This window comes from Protopterus annectens, chromosome 1.part0 (genome assembly GCF_019279795.1).
Source record: "Protopterus annectens isolate FY-2018-M chromosome 1.part0, PAN1.0, whole genome shotgun sequence".
In the NCBI taxonomy this organism is placed as follows: Eukaryota; Metazoa; Chordata; order Ceratodontiformes; family Protopteridae; genus Protopterus; species Protopterus annectens.
This window is the reverse complement of record NC_056725.1, coordinates 992,288,547-992,307,602: the sequence shown is the minus strand read 5'-3', so window position 1 is coordinate 992,307,602 and position 19,056 is coordinate 992,288,547.

Below are 19,056 nucleotides of genomic sequence, written 5' to 3'. Positions count from 1 at the left end.
ACATGACTACAGAATATAAGTGTTGCTCTTCTGCATTTGGAGTAATGTTGGTTTAACAGGGTCTGTGTGGATATGGCTGGTCTACATGATTTAATACCTGTCATGACAGTGTTATGTGTTTGAGGAAACTCCCACCTGTAGGGTTATCTGCAGACTGGCCAGTGTTTGGAATCTTATGTGTCTTGTGTTACTTACAGATCACCTATCTTAGAATTGCAGAAGCATAGTCTGAGGATTGCAGTCAGTACATGGTGACAGCCATGAGAGTTACTGACTTTATATCCCTCATAGGACATATGTCACAACAAAAGGGCTATATTAGAAGCCCGAAGATCCATTTGAGCAAATCAGAAAAGAGTGACACATATTGCACAAACTACAGAAATTGCAAATGTCCAAAACCGCGAAATTCTAAATGTCGATTTTTCATGGTTGGCCCATCTGTGATATAGCTCCGTAAGGTAAGTGTACGATAGTTACAGACCTTAGGGTTAGGGTGCAGGTTAAGGTAAGTGCATAGATAGGTAATGTACGTAAGGTTTAGTGTAGGGTTAGAAGTAGGGTTTTGTTAAGTGTATGCGTGTTGATTATTTTTTTCATTTGGATATATCTCCGTAGGGTAAGTGTGCGATAGTTACGGACCTTAGGGTTAGGGTGCAGGTTAAGGTAAGTGCATAGATAGTAATGTATGTAAGGTTTAGTGTAGGGTTAAAAGTAGGGTTTGGTTAGAGTATGTGTGTGATTTATTTATTATGTTTGGGTAGGCAGTATGTAGTGGGCGATGGGGTTGGCCGACTATGACGATTCAAAATTTTAAATTTCGCAGTTTAGTGGGTTTGGCATATTCACGGTTCGGGCTATTTGTGTCACTGTTGTGAAATTCGCTCAAAAGGGTTTTCAGGTTTATGATATAGACCCCACAACAAACCCTGTTACAACAGTAAATGTATGAGGTTATCACAGCAACATGCTAATAATGGCCCAGTGTTTGTGCCTCCAGCCACAAGTCTGTCAACCTTTGTACATATGTCATGCAGTAAGAGGTGCATATGTTCTGTACAACATTATTTATTGACATTATACCTGATAACAAGCCAGTCAGATATCAGACTACTAGACATGTTATGTATAATAGGGGTTATATTTGAGGGCATAACCTGAGCATTCTGTGGTTGTGTGTACAGTAGTGAGGTCTGTGTACTTATGGTGATTAACAAAAGTCCAAAATGGGAGTAAACAAACATGGCTCTCTTGATAATAAATAAAAGGCAAAACTTTTATTCAGGTACAAACTAGTGAGCGCTTTTGTGCCTCCTGGCACTTACTCTGGTCTGAAGAAGTGCCAGGAGGCACGAAAGTACTCACTAGTTTGTACCTGAATAAAAGTTTTGTCTTTCATTTATTATCAAGAGAACCATGTTTGTTTACTCCCATTTTGGACTTTTGTTATTGCATTTTGCTTTTTTGGGAGAGCTTCATCCCCAGCTGCTTTTGGATTTGTGTTTTTTACTTATGGTGAATGTCGACAGTATGTGTATGGCGAATACGTACCTTGGCCTGTGTACAGACTGTGGTAGATGTCATTGTTCTTGGTCCTGTTCTATCTGATGTTACATGCTGCTCCAGTGTATAGTACCCTAATGGCTTACATGTTTGTAGGGCCAAACACACACAAGTCCCATATAACAGACAAGCATCAGCCCACACTGTGTCATGGCCCAGTATATGTAGGGTTAGTGTGTGAGTGGCACATATGAGGATGGTGTTGATCAGACAGTCCATATACTGTAATATTAAGCTTGATTACCATATGTGGCTATGGCTGTGTTCACATTGGTTGTTGGTATGCACTTTCACACATGTGTCTGTTACTCTATGCTGTGACATGCCTGTGGAGCCTACTATATTTGCAGGTACATGTGTATTCCCTCATGAGAAGTGTAGGCAAGTGTTGTGGCAGTCTGCCTGTAGTTTGCACAGTGCTTTGTTACATGCTAAGCAGCTTAGTGTAATTACCCAGTGTGATGTTATGTCCAGATATTTGCCAGATGTACTGCTGCTGGGCCACCATAACTGTCATGTATTTCTGACAAAGCAGTGGGATACTGTACAGATGTATGTCACTAACTAGTGGGTAGTATGTGGCCATGTGACCTCTGCACCACTGGTTATTATGTGTTTGGACAGACAGTAGTGTGTGAATGCATAAACTGTGTGGGCATATGTAGTCCAGTATTTATGTGATATACCCATGTACATGGCTGCTAACATCCACATTGTCAGGCTTGGTCCACAAGTCTTGCACTAAGGGGATCTTTGTATACCTGTGGACAGAACAGAGTGTGCCAGACTGTCCACATTTATTGATCATATCTCTGCTGTAGTCCATAGGACCATTACTGTGATATCAGTGGTACTGTACTATGATGACATTAGGATGTCTGTCAGTAACTGATGGCGTACATATCAATAGCAGATGTGACCTCCCACAAACGACATGTCTGTTAAGACAAACCCTGTTACAGTAGCAACAGTCTACATATATACCTGCAATTAATACATGATATCCCCTTGCACTAAGAGGTTGAGACTATTGGTGCTGAGGTATGACTCCACTCCATGTTCTGGTCAGGCAGAAATTAGAACTGATCAATTAAGGAATCATACATAAGATAGAAGAGGTCACTTAAGGTTAATCATTTGTGAACTGAGGGGGTGGAGCTAGGAACTAAACCTTCTATTTATTGCCTTTTTATATTTTGAGTGCTCTGATTTGTTTTCTTTACCTTGTGTTTTGCTTTAGTTCTGCTTTTAACTGCATATTAAAACTTCAAAAGACACCACAGCTCTGTTTCTTGTGAGTCAGGCAGAAATTAGAACTGATCAATTAAGGACTCATACATAAGATAGAAGAGGTCACTTAAGGTTAATCATTTGTGAACTCAGGGGGTGGAGCTAGGAACTAAACCTTCTATTTAAGGGGTAAAATAAAACATTTCAGAGATTTATTGGAAAGGCTCACCCAGACTCTGCTACACTTTGCTGTGAGGGAAAGGTTGGTTCGCTTGTTATTTGTTGTATTTTATATTGGTTTATTGTATTTTTATATTTTGAGTGCTGTGATTTGTTTTCTTTACCTTGTGTTTTGCTTGTGTTCTGCTTTTAACTGCATATTAAAACTTCAAAAGACACCACGGCTCTGTTTCTTGTGAGTCAAGCAGAAAGTTACCACTGTCTTTCTAGCTGCCTGCCTCTTATGTTAATTTGACCATATAGCTCATTTCCTCACTACTTTCACTGGTTTGTGTGAGTAAGCACAAAATTATCATTTTGTGAAATCACTCCCATTCAACTATTTAAATTTATTGGCCATTGTACTGTATTCCATAGTACCGGAATACAAAAGTGATCACCCCCTTTCAGTCTATCTTGTTGTTTTAAAAATAGTGACTCCCCACTAAAACCTAACTATTTAGACAGGTGAAAAGTACTTTACCTACTTTCACATCTAACTTCTCTAGTGCACACTGCAGTCTTTAGGATAAACCATTTTTTTTCATCTTACCTTTAAGCATCCCTGTGACTAGCACTTGCTCTAATACCTACTGGAAAGCACTAGGAAGCGTTAAACTGATACAACCACTCAACTCTCCTTATTAATAAGGAGAAATTAATCATAGGCACCAAACAGCCTATAATTGCAAAGTACCTTGCTAAGGTAAGGGAACACAGTTCCTGTACTTAAAAAAAAATAAAGCACTAAACCAGGCATGTCCAAGGGTCAGCTTCCACTGATTTCTCCTGTCCACCTGGTGAATCTGGGCATACTGGGGCAATGCAGCAATTGCCTCATGTACACAGACAACCCTCTCCTCCTACCACCCAACACTACAACCCGTGAGAGATGCACTTACATAGCCAAACTGGAAGCAATGCTCCCTCCACCCAAGATTGTGCTAGACAGTCAAGAGGAGAAGGTTAACACCCGCACTACAACTTAAGCAACACATAGCCCTTCTAAGCTCACACCACCAACACCCACACATAGCAGCACTAAATCCACATATGCAGAGGCCATTAACTGTAACCTGCCCAAGCAACAAGGACCTCCAAAGCTGAAACACAAACACTAATCACAACCAAAGTGTCACATAGCTCACAAAACCAGTTTGCCACCCAGCAACAGCCCCTAAGGCAAGACAATGTACCTAACACTTTAATCATAGGTGACTCTATAGTCAGGCACACTGATATCCCACTCACTAGGCTGAACAGGGAGAAAATTACAGTGAGCTGCTTGTCGGGTGCCAGGATCCACCACATAACTCATGCACTCATGTCACTCCACAACAAGTACAAATATGACTCTGTCATTGTCCATGTTGGAGTGAATGACTTGAGATGTACCTCCCTGGACTACATGAAAAGAGACATGGAAGAGCTCTCGAATCATGTGGCCAGGCAGGTATGACCCTAGCCCTGAGTAGCATCCTGCCTTTGCCCAGAATGATACCACAATATAAGGACAAAATGATTGACTTCAACAATTGGCTAAGCTTCTGGTGTCATTCAAAGGGGATCCAGTATCTGTCTGCCTGGGATGACATGATCAACAGACCACGATGCTTTACCAGAGATGGTCTGCACCTGTCACCCCTGGGATTCAGGTTACTGGCAAAGGCTCTTGCCACCCCTATAGTGCCTTTTTTTAGACAAAGTTCAAAGGACAAAACCACCACCGTAACAGGTACAAGCATGCAAAATCTGAAGGTAATGCTACTCAATGCTAAAAGTCTAAACCTCAAAATGCACTCTCTCGAGGCACTCCTAAACATGGAGAACATCGATATCTGTGCAGTAACTGAGACCTGGTTCAAGGCTCCAGAGAGCATCCCTGCAATACCAGGCTACAGCTCTTACCACACTTTTCGGCCACCAAACCAGGATTGAAACATTAAAGTTGGAGGAGTGTCCATATTCACCAAGGATATTCACACCACCAGGTTAGTTGCCCAACACAATGCGCCTGAAATTCTCCAGGTGCAACTAACATTAGGTAAGACTGCAATCCAAATTGTAGCTTGCTACAGATCCCCCACCATGCCCCAATATTCTCATTACACCTTTCTAAACATACTGGAGAATATTAATATACAACCAAACACCCTAATACGGGGTGATTTCAACTACCCTGCCATTAACTTGGAAAACTACGTATGCACCAACACCTTTGCCCAACGGTTCTTCAAATTCATAAATTCCAATGCCCTGGATCAACTAATCCATGGTCCCACCACGGGCTCCAATATCCAAGACCTGGTCATTACCAACATGGGAAATTGATGCTCCACACCTATGGTCACCCCCTCGTTGGTCAGGCCAGAGCATAAGCTAATCACCCTTAACATCCACATCCCACCTCCACTCCCCAGTAAGGAAACCTCCATAAAAAACTTCTCTAAGGCTAACTTCATGCGACTCAAGTCAGAAGTTACAAACTTCATGACACTCATGCAGATGGGAACTGAAAGATCGACTGCTGAGTCCTACACTAAGGCACTGTAAAAGCACATCCAGTCATGCATGAATCGTGCCCTCCCAAATAGAACCAAGATGCTCTCCTCCAGAAAAAGGAAGCCAATCTGGTGGTTCCCTGCCATAAGCAAACTTTACAACAAAAGGAAAAAAATGTTGCAGAAAAGAGGAAATTCTCAGGATGCAAAAAACTCTCTAACCAGCCTCAGTAAGAAGGTGAGATCCTTCATAAAATCCTCCAAAGCTAGTTACAAAAACAAAATTTCCAACAATTCCAAAGACAACCACAAGGCATTCTATAACTATGTCAAGTATCTAAATGGCAATGCTCAGATCTGCTCTGAGCTACAACAGAATGTCATTAAATATACTGATCCCAAGGATATTGCCAATATCCTGGCAGCTCGATTCAGTGCCAACTTCACCCCCCTCTCACCCCCTAAATGGTCCACGTCAATACTGGAAGATTGGCAAAGTCCAGTAATAATGGCCACACAGGTAAAAACACACTCTCCAAAACAAAGAATACAGCAGCCATGGGACCAGATGACATCCTGGGCTGTGTACTACATGAACTCCAAAATGAACTGGCACCTCACCTAAATGTCATGTTTAATCATACCCTCATCTCAGGCTTTGTGCCCACTGAGTGGCACACAGTTACAGTTATCCACTTCACATAGGGAGATCCACCTTGGATCCCGGGAACTGCCGCCTCATCAGTCTGACGAGCCTGGTCTGCAAGGCCATGGAATGTATTATCATGGAACTTATAAACAAAGACATTAGCAACCTTAAAACACTGGACCCATCCCAGTTTGGGTTTGTGAAGGGCCAATCTTGTCTCCTAAGCCTTATTGACTTCTTTGAATCAGTCTCCAGAGCCATGGATGAGGGTAAGGCAGTCCACACAGCCTATCTGGACCTCGCCAAGGCCTTCGGCACCATCCCCCACTCTGGAATCATAGATAAACTTACTAAGCTGGGCATTAATCCCTACATCATTTGATGAGTTATCAACTGGCTTACTGACAGAACCCACACTGTAAAAGTAGCTGACTCCAAATCCAGCTCCAGACAAGTGGAGTACCTCAGGGTTCAGTCCTGGGACCTCTCTTGTTTGGCATCTACTTCTCTGAAGTACAGGCCAATACTAAGGGACTCTGGCTAACAAAGTTCACAGATGACTGCAAACTGGGAGCCATTATTGAATCCCCAAATGATGTGGATACTCTACAAAAGGGCCTTACAGAAACAGATGCTTGGTGCCAGAGCCATGGGCTCAAGCTCAATGCCAAGAAATGAATAGTTATCCCCTTTGTGAAAAAAATGTACCCGTGAATTATCACATAGGTGGCAGTACACTAAACACCAAAACTGTGATAAGAGACTTAGGGACACAGGTGGACAGTGGTCTCACCTTCAATAACCACATCACCACAACAGTCAGGAAATCCTTCTATGTGGCACACCTCATCACTAAGGGCTTTTCATCCAGAAAAAAGGAGGTCATTGTCCCACTGTACTCATCCCTCATTAGACCCATTATAGAATACAACACCCCATTTGGTATGTACCTCTTAAGACATCTGCAACAACTGGAAAGGCCGCAGATAAAAGAATCATAGGCCTAAAGCAGATGTCCTATGCTGACCGCCTTAAAAAACTCCAGCTATACTCTGTCACATATCGTCTACTCCGAGGTGATCTCTGCTTAACATACAAGGCCATGTCAAACCCAGAGCTGCTGGACATGCTTCACTTATAGAAATTCCAAATCCCTCCAAGCCACACACTCCAGGGATCTAAATCTTGTCATCACAATAAACAAAACATGCTGGAGGGATAGGTTCCTGACCCAGAGACTCCCCAGACTTTGGAATAGACTGCTCATACATGTGAAGCAGAGCACTTCTTTGGCCCTCTTCAAAAAGAACCTTGATGATTGGATGGGAGAAAGGAAATTCACTCCTAGGATCATGTCAGTTGGCCTGCTAGACAGGGGTCCAGGGAAGTAAATATTGTGGGAAGAAATAGCCATGGTATTGTTATGGCTAGGCATGTATAGGCCCTAGGGCTGATAGCCTAGTACCAGCTTATGAACCTATGAACCTATGGACCTATGAACATATGGTAAACATATATATATATATATATACATATACATATATTTATACATATAAATATATATATATATATATATATATATATACATATATATGTACACACACACACACACACACTCACACACATATATATATATATATATATATATATATATATATATATATACATATATATACATATATATATATATATATATATATATATATATATATATATATATATATATATATATATATATATATATATATAATATACATATACACACACACACACACACACACACACACACATATATATATATATATATATATATATATATATATATATATATATATATATATATATATGATATATATGCATATATATACATATCTACATATATATCGATATATATATATATATATATATATATATATATATATATATATATATATATATATATATATATATATATATATATATATATATATATATATATATATATATATATATATATATATATATATATACAGATGTATATAAATACATATATATAAATATATATGTGTATATTCATGTAGACATACATCTACATATGTATATGTATATATCCATATCCTTGTCAGGTGTAAACATTACTGTTGTGTATACCTTCCCAGATGTATCACACCATATGTATCTGATATGTGTATATTTAGCTATAACAACAAATATGATGCAACAGTAATATCACTAACACGTACTACACAATTGTAGAAGTCACAGCAATTATGGAATACTATTCAATATGTGTACTGACAGATATATTGGAAAAACAACTGTCTTCACAGCTGCCATGGTGTAGTGGTTATCTGTTGTGAATATAGTGTTCAGGGTCTTGGGTTCAAGACCTGCAAGGGTTGTTTATTTTGTTGCTGGGCAGAACAAGGGCTGTTGGATACAGAGTGGCTAAGGCAGTGTTGAGCAGCTTTAAGTGGGTTTGCATGGGTTTTCATGAAGCTAAGCGGTGCTAAGGTATGGTTAAATGTATGGGTGCTTACTCCATGTAGGCTTCGCTTACCAGTGAGCAAATGTGCTTACCTGTTATATTGCTGCAATGCTGACACCTGCTAAGCATGGCTCAGGCCTGACAGCCAGTACTCACATTCCAGTCTGATAACATAGCAGGGTAATGACATCTGTAGTAAGTGTTATGTAATGCCATGTACATAACATGCATCTATGTGCTGTCATTACAGTAGCAAGGGGTGTGAGTCTCCTGTCTGGGACACTTGAGTATATATGGCTTGTACAACACTCTTATCCATGTGAATGTGTTACATACATGGGTAATATCCCAGGTTATATGCAGTCACATTATGTTACTACTGTTGACTGTGCTTTCCCAAGCAAGAGTAGATTGCTAATTGTAGTACTGGAAGCAAACATCCCTGCATGCATAGATGGACTCTGAGTCCTCACTGTCATGTTCCTGGTGTGTGAGCTGTTTCACATTATATATTTCCTACTGGATAATGATCTGACATGTGGAAAATAACTGTAGACTACTATCTGTATAGCACATGTCAGTGAGGACTGGCATCATGTAGTAATGTCATACTATCGGTGTCAAACATCTGTCTGTCATCACATTCATCCTACTGCATAGCTAGTTAGTGAGCTGATGTCTGTCAGTCCCTGTACAGATGTGCAGATGTCAGGTATCCATCTTGGATATATACAGGCAATCTATGCTTGATTGACACTGACATGTCTGCCCAGCTGTGTTATAAATTGCACAGAAAGGACTCAACACCCTGTATTCCCCACATGCCCCAGATACCTCAACTACACTACCACAGTCAACAGAACATGCTTGGGTACAGGTCTCTAAGACATACACTAACCATGTTATGTAATGCATGTTGCATACATGTCAACTGGAGAATTTCACTGACCCTCTGCATGAGGAACCCAGAGGATTGCCAGATGCATGTCACTCTCAATCTGAGGGTCACCACAGCGGTGTCTGTTGATAGATGGCCTGCTGGCACATGGCAGGTGGCATGATACTACTGTACACACATCCCCTACACTTCCTATCTCTCCATGGACAATAGCCTGGTACACACCTATGAACACCTGCACCGATGCACCCAAATACTGACAAATGTGTATGTGTGCATAACTGAGAATATCAGTGTCTGTATGTTAGTAGATCTGTAGTTGGGAATACCCTGAGGCCCTTCACACCCACCGCACCAACAATTGCCATAGTTAGATGTGGCTGCTGTTATACTGGACATTACATGTACCTTGTTACACTCCTCTACCTAAGGACTATCTGGGCCTTGCAGTACCAGCACAACACTGTCATACAAATTGTTTGATAGACATGGGATACCCAGTGAGTTCTGGCAAGTGCGTGTTTGTGCGCATGTGTGTGTACATATGTGGGGTACAGCATTCCAAGGCCACCTACTCATATTACAACATGCATTGCCACACAATATTAGGGATAGTAATGTTGCTGCCCATAGGAGAGGCATGACAATGCATCACCTTACTATGCCTGTGGCATGTGCATTAGATGCATATCCCTGTAGTAGCACTCTTGGGATGGACAAGGGGTTATATTGCAGTCCTAGTCAATGTGTGATGGTGGGTATGTCAGAGTGTCATCACGGGTTCCTGTGCATACAATATCCACACTGGGGTGTGGGAACTGGGTATACTGTCGTTGCACCATGGTACCCCTGGTACATGTCCCAAGTACCACTGTATGGCGACCAGTGTCATCATCAACCATGCATGTAACTGATAACACTATCCAGCCCAGTTATGCATGTGCTGTGTGCAACCTACCAGTAACATACTGGACACACTGACAAGGTAGTTAGCACTGATAGGCCCAAGTCTCTCGGATGTGTGTCTGACTGTTATATGTTTGCCAGTGTGTATATCACTGTATGTCACACTATGTATTGTCCAAATACAACCATTACATCCCCATTACCATACTCTACATGCCTGGAGATGTTCTGCATGTAACATGTAACCTGGAACACACCACATCCTAAAAGCTGTGTGTTGTGTGCAATTAAAGGCACACACATCAGTAGCACTACATACCTAGGTAGGGGTCTAGTCCCAGTGATGCCAAGTAAGAGTGTGCATGTATGTGGAGTGATCTACTTCAGGTTGCGGAATATACATGTCCCAGGGTGTCATCTGTCCAAGAACTGCATGGCATATGCTAACATGTCACAGGTATCATCATGTGGACATACATTCCATCACAACTACTGTTAGCTTTGTAAATGGCCTCTTTCCCTCTGTATAGTTATGCAGCAATACTGGGGATGGTATATATAGCTGGGAGTGGCTGTTTTAGACACAGCCAACATCATTGCGGTTACTGTTGATTGTACCCCCCCCCCTTGTAGCTGACCATAATACTGCACAGTTCATGTTAACAGGTTAGGTATTTGTCTATCACATTATCTGTGGTTCTACAGCACCTCTCACCCTCCAAAGGGTAGGGGTGTGCCACCCACACCAGCATACATATGTTTACCGTGTTGAGGATTGCACTACATTGGGGAAGGGGACATATACCCTGCTTGTACCATCATCAATGACATTATACTAGTGGACTGCTTATTCCTCAATGTGCTGTTCTGCATGGTCTGGTTTGGTGGAATTACATAGACTACAATGGGTTTCTTGCACAGGTACATACATCCATGTGTACAGTATTCTCTGTGTAGTGCATCAACTCCTAAGCCTCTGTGTGTGTTATACACAAACATGTGGTGTATACCACCCAGTACAACTACCATTGTCCACTGTAGAAGGGCTGCTAACAGCAGCCACCATGCACTCACCTGTATACAGCATCCCCAGACCTATCGGCCATGTGGCACAGGCAATAAGTGTTTTACAACCTGTGACATGTGTTTACCTGTACCCAGAATATGGCACAACCAAGGTGTCACCACAGTGTCATACCCCTTGTGAGATATGAAAGCAGACCATCCTCCTACTGACACATGGACACCTACAACACAAATTGATAGCATTATGGAGACCACAATCACTCAGTGTTACCAGCAGCTATAATGCATCACGGCTGGACAACTACACTACCTGACATGTAAGCATTAAATGTTACTGCTGACATGTTACACAGCAGTACATTGGTACACTGTTGTACAGTCACTGTGTCCCTCAGAACCATATATGCCTGTCCCTGCATCGATGTTATGGATGACAGGGATGTGGCACATGTATCATCATATGCACAGGGTGTCTTTTTGGTTTGCCAGAGACCTAGGCTGTGTCATACATTTGATACCATGTGTGTGAGTGAGGGTTCTTAATTACTGATATGGCTGTGGTGATGTGGTGTGTGTAGGTATGGGGTTGCCCTAGGTGTGTTTGTATTGTGTGTGAGTATGCATGTACACAGTTCTGCCATGTGGCTGCCCTATACAGGTGTTTGTTGGAAAGCTGCAGACCATACCTGGTCGGGTGTGCAGTTTACCGCCTCTGGCCATGGACATGAGAACTGTGCCTGCCAGGGGTTCCATGGGCATGTCCAGGTATAAGCCTCAATATGCTACTCTCCTCTGATGATGACATATGTCTGCTGGAACCAAGTCCCTCCTGGGATTGACCAGGGCCACGTGCATGTGGCCTGCTGTGGTGAGTATGGACAACACCCCACTGTAGTGCTGGGGCTGGTATTGCCACTGCAGGAGTGGCTTGGTGTCCTTGCATGTCCATGTCGACCTCCAGATGTTGGTGTTGCTGGCCTACGTCCATGTGGCTGTCACACCACTCCCACTACATGCTCTAACATGGACAATCCATGGTTGAGAAGGCCCACCATCTCACCCCACTGTCTATACATGACCTCTGTATAATAATGGAGGGCACCTGCAAGATCACAAATGTTGTCACTTATAGCTGAAAAAGCAGCCCTTTGCAGCCTCAGACCCTGTTTGGTGTACCATTCCATATCTGCCTGTGCCTCCATGACAGCCTGAAACATGAGTCTGGTGGTACCGGATGTGGCACTTCTGCTAGGGGCACAATGATCAGCAGCCCTCCCACAAGCACCCCTGTACATCTGCCTATGTGGTGCCCTGCCGGACATCCAGCTATGGCTGCTGTGTCCAGACACAGCAGCCATAGATACCACATTGTCCTGTGCACTGCCACCAACTGACAACTGTCCCTCTACTATGGCCACTGGTGATGGGGTATCTATAGACACTGTGACTGTGTGTGGGGATGGGGTAGATAACAGGGGGATGTCAAACGATTGTGCAGTTTCCACCTTTGACAACCCAGCCTGTGCCTTAACAAACCTATCATCATTTTCAGTGTTTGTACGGACACCAACATCAGATTGCATGCAGGAGATACCCTGACCCACCTCACCACCTGGGAGATGCACTTTAAAGACCTGTACATCATTGCTTAACAGTATACACACAAACACACACACACACACACACACACACACACACACACACACACACACACACACACACTGACATTCCACCATAATACCTACTTGCCCCTGAGTTTACAGACTGTCCCAAGTTTATTCTCTTAATTTCCTCATCCAACATCTCACTTGGAAACATACACTCATTAATACCAATCATTAATGTATCATTGTTCTTATTGCCTAGACAAGTGATCACAAAACATGACCTAAAATAAAACTCCAAGCTTCCAATAGTCGTGTAATAAATCCAAAAAATGGATTAATCAGACAACAAACAGCAATAAAACACACACTTTTGATAAAATAAAAACAACCAGTAAGCGCTTTCATTCATATAGAACTTCTTCAGACCTGGTTGCACCACATACAGATCTCACATTTATGTGCTAATTAAATCACATGATTAAAACATTAACAGTCTTTTAACCCTTTCTTACATAAAACTACTTTGAAATTGTCTTTCTCATTCATACCTGGGTCTGCGTCTGTGTTTAACCTCACTTGCCAAGCATATTCTTTCCAATTCAAATCTTCTTCTGCATCCCATCTTTTATCTGCATTTGGTACTTGGTCAATAATAATAAAACTAAACCCCACTTTGACATTATTGTGGATATTAACAACATGTCTTGCTAAGGCATTAGTCAAATCTAGCTTTTCAACTGCCCTAAGATGTTCATAATTTTATGGTGGAAGCTACGTATTGTTCTTCCAATATAAAATCCATGACAGGAATTACATAATACTAAGTATACAACAAAATTGGACTTACAGTTATAATTGCCCCTAATGTTGATAATGTAATCCCTAGCCCTTACAACAACTTTGCTACCTTGTATTACAAACTTACTATAATTACAATCCTCACATTTTGACATCCCATTGGGACTTGAAGGAGTATTGTATTTTTGTTTTCTAAAAGATCCTTTAAACGTTTCCCTCTTTTGGTAAGAAAAGTATGTTTTTCACATATAAAATTATTTAGCTCTTGGAAGTTTTTTATAAACTTCCAGTTATTTAAAATAATCTGCTTAATACTAAATAAATCAACTGAATTATCCAAAGTACAGCTTAAGTTATAATCTACTGTTGACACATTCTATTTTATATCATTGAGTTTCCCCTTTTTTCTCACTTTAATTTTGGCTAATTTTGGCCATAGATTCATTTATAACCATCATGGGGTACCCTCTAATCAAAAATGCCTTTCTTAAAATTTCACAGTCTTCTTAAAAATTCTCATCTTCATCAGCAAGTCTGTTTATTCTGTCAAACTGACTATACACAATATTATTTTTTAATTTTGTGCTGTGCATACTACTATACTCCAAGTAACTATTACTCTGAACATCTTGACAAAGATTTTGTCAATTTTATTTATACACAGTCAGATCTAGGTAATCCACAGTAATTTTACTTCTGTTGAAAGAAAACTTTAAATAATTAGAAACAGAATTTAAATATTCACAAAAATTGAGCAGCTCCAATTCAGAACCCCCTCCACAGAAAAACAAGTCATCTATAAAACGCTTATAGAAATAAATATTATTAGCAAATCTAGAATTCAAAATAAATTCCCTTTCCCAACTAGTCATAAACAAATTGGCATAGCTGGGGGCCATAGCTGCTCCCATAGCCACACCTTTACTTTGTTTAAAAAATCTGTTGTCAAAAGTAAAACAAATATAAGACAATATCACATCTAATAATTCAGACAACAGACTGATTTCCTCAGCAGCAAAATTAGAACATCTCAAAGCTCCTGCAACCCTCTCAATTCCCTCATCATTAGGAATTACAGTATATTACATCTGCAGTTACTAACCATGTATCCTCTCTTAAAGAAATGTTTTTCACACTTTACTTAAAATCAAATGAATCTTTCACATATGATTCTGCTGTGGTAACTGCCTTTTGTAAGCATCTGTCAACAAATATAGCCATGGACTCAGTTTTGCTGCCACTATTGGCCACTATTGTGCACTATAGGTCTAAAACTTGGTATACCCAAGTTCTTGTGTATTTTGGGTAGATCAAAAAACCTTCCCAACTTGGGCTTATTTATACAAAAAAAGTCAGCTAATTCATTATTGATTCTTCCTTCAACTAACCATTCTCCAATCACTGAATTAATTAAATTAAAACATTTGTCAATATCCACAAAGCATGACCTGTTATTCCATTACCTCTTTGATTTGATTGGAGTCAGTTTTACAAGGACTCACTGCTGTCATTGAGAGTTCACCCTGGGTTTCTCCAGACATCGTGAGCATGGCCCCCATATGTTAGGGGCTAATGCAGGCACTCAATAGTGTCACACACTGGAGTGTCATACATAACTATTGCTCAGTAATTGCAAGATCTGTTGCTCTATTAACTTATTATGTGGACAGCAGTAATATTTATATACACTCACTGGTGTTGTCTAGTAATTCCCCAATGCATCTATAGTGCTGCATCAGTGGGTATTCTTTCACCTTTCTGCTGACTGCAATTTTAACAGTATACCTGGTGTCTAGTTTACCTCCCAATAAATGTTCCATGCTACAGACCTTATTATACTCTCAGCTGTCCTGAGATTACATATCAGACAAGTATTCCTAGTATCTCATGTGTCAGTCCATGTCCATGTACTGCACGATTCCAAAGGGAAGTCACGACATATGAACAACCTCACAATCACACATGTGCATACATGGACACACACACAAACATACACATGCACATACACACACATCCTACATGCATCAACCCTTCTCCACTCCACCAGATTGCACTTACAGACAAAATAACCCCCACCCCCCACACACACACTTACAGGTGTGGTTGCATGAAGATATTACACACAGACCTCCCATTACCCATCTGTCAACATGCATAACATATGGTACTCAACAGCATGCAGTGCAGCTATAGTCAATCCATGCTAATAACAGTATACATGTGTGTGATGCATGGGCTGTGTTAGTAGTCAATGCCCCTGGAAAACACTGCACCCATGTACACAGTATTGCTGTCCACCTGTTTAGCACCCTGCCATGTACTGTGCACCATACCTCACAGGTGTACACACCATTGCTGAATGTGTATTACTGTGTCAGTTATGTCTGCTCTGCTGCTCACAGCCCCTATGTCTTTGTCCGATGCATACCTGGGATGATATGTGGACACATGTAATTTGTGAATGCCTGATGTCTGATTTACAGATGTCATCATCAGCCGTGCATGTATGACCAATACGATACAATTACACTGACAACCGTCAAACCTTACCATGGCTATGGGGAGTGTACACACCCTTATTGATATAACACCCTCCTCCTTGATATGCCATGGGACCACATTAGTGCATATGTTAACATTACATGAGCCTGATATGTGACATATGTCCTGTACAATCAAATGCAGTGTCAAACAAATGTGTTAGTTGTGCTGATGCTGATTGAGATGTATACACTTCGTGGGTGCATATGTGTGCACACCCTTATCATGACGGTTTGTTGCACCTACTGTTATGTGTACTACAGCAGTCACTATTCCTGGCAGGGGTATACTAGCATGGACCATCTGCATTTGCCAGTATATTGGCAGTCTGCCCTACACATGTCCCCCAAATCTGCATGATTGCAAGGTCAACTCATGTGCACATCCTTTGGAGTTCACACACTGCCATCACTATTGCTGTGGAGTCAGGGTTATATCTGCCACATTTCCTAACCCTTGCTGTGTGCAGATACAGCCATTCATAGCATCCTTTAGATCCCTGCTGCAGTGCACTGTTGTATTATGATGACACCCCCTCCCCACCTTCAGCTTTTTTGCAGATGCTTGACAACTATGGCCTACACATGTGTGTCAGTTTGCAGTGTCCCAAACACTGAGCACCACATGTAACAGCCTAGTTCCAGCTAATGAATGGCAAACATACAGGTGTACACTGGCACCAGCGTGGTACAGAGGGGGATGGTGGGCCTGAGGTGGGGTGAGGTGTTGGTTGTGCAGCACATGTATCTTACATAGTACTATCTGTAGGTTTCCAACATGGTCTTGGTACACCAGTACACATTGCAACGCATGCCTTTTGGGGACCTCTTCTGTTATGCATACACTACCTGTAGAGAGGCATGGATGATGTTTCCTGTGGTATAACTGTCACATCGGATCGCCCTAAACCATGGGGCACATATTTGCAGAGTCCAGGCAATTGCTGACATGGGTACTGCACAGCTAGTAGTTGCTAGACTTTCCTGCAACCCCCTCAGTGTTGTGGCATGTTACTAGGCAACCTGCATAACCGGTTTGCTACATGTGACATCATCTGTCTTTGATGGCCATCTTTTTATTCCCTACATTATTCCTGTCCCATACATCCTCACCACATACATGACTGTCTGTACTGTTTGCCATGGTATATGCAATGGTGAGGTATGCCTACATGTCCAACTACTGGGTGCTACCTGTTGGGTATGAGGTCCATGTCATGTCATGTAAGATTTGTGCAAGCCACAACTGCCTCTGTTGCAGGTAAGTGGGCACATTTGATAGCCAAATGTCTTGGACAGCAGACCATTTCTTGGTGTGACACTGGGGACTTGTTCTTGCTGGAAGGTGCATTTCCATGACAAATGCATGCGGTCAGTACCTCAACAGTTACTTCCACTATATTTTATCTGGAGTGTGTGCACACATATGCTTCCAGTATTTGTGAAGGTATGTATTCCCCATATTTGCTGTCCAAATATATGATTCCATAGTACACACTCATTGCTCATGTTAGGACCACATTGCAGGTTGTAAGGGTTGTGGACTGCAGTATTGTGATATGCCGTAGTGTAGATCTGTAACAGTTGTCATTATAATACTGGTATATACACTGTTGTAGCACTGTATAAGGGTAATGTTTCACACATGTCTCTACTGTAGGCCATTTATCCCACCATTATGTTCATCTCTGTGAACACATTTTGCGATGACAGGATGTTAGTTATATTGCAGGAGTCTGAAATACCCTTCAGATACACCATCATGGTGACCACTATGATGCAGTGCAGTTAACAGCAACAATATGTGAACATGCACGGCATGCATTATGGGTAAGTGTGTTAAATGTGTGCATGGAATATACCATAGCCATAATATGACCGGTGTATTGGCAAACCTGAACAAACACCATATTCACCAGCTACAGGCTGCTGCCTTGGAGGTATACCAGAGGGACCTACATAAGTGTGTGAGAAATGTGATGTCAGTAGCCACAGCTGTGGCACTGGTACAGGGTGGGTGCAGCATTATAGTACATCAACAGTACAAGCCCACAATACTACAGATTATGCACATCTGTTTATTACTACTACGCAGCAACAGACTATGCATATGTCATCTCACATATGCATGACCTAACTGTACAGATGCAGATGAATATAAAACAGTGGTCTACTGATGTGCCCTGTGGCCTTGCCTGCATGCTCCTCTGCCATTGTGTCGATAGCATACACCTCCACAATGCTTTCCACCAGGTGGTGTGTGTGCGGGTGGGGAGGTGCCCCGGGCTGGCAAGGAGCTACTCAACATGTGTTGGGGGGGGCTGGATGGCATGAACCCCCTTGTTGTGAGCTGATCCCCCCTGACTGCAGCAGCATGCCGACGGGCATTGCAAAGTAGGTCTGTGCAATGATGTCGGACCTGCTCATAACTGCGGTTATGCAGGCCAACATCGTTTACCCTGTGGACAAGATCATTCCACAAAGTGGTCTGCTCCTGCTGCTATGGGCTGTTCGGCCAAACAACACCTGGTAGTGCTGCACCAGTTGTGAGATGATGACCTCATTCTCCTCCACTGTACAACTGGGAAGCCTCTCCCAGGGAATCTTGCTGGAAAGACATAAATATGGAAACAGGTCTGTGGACCTAATACA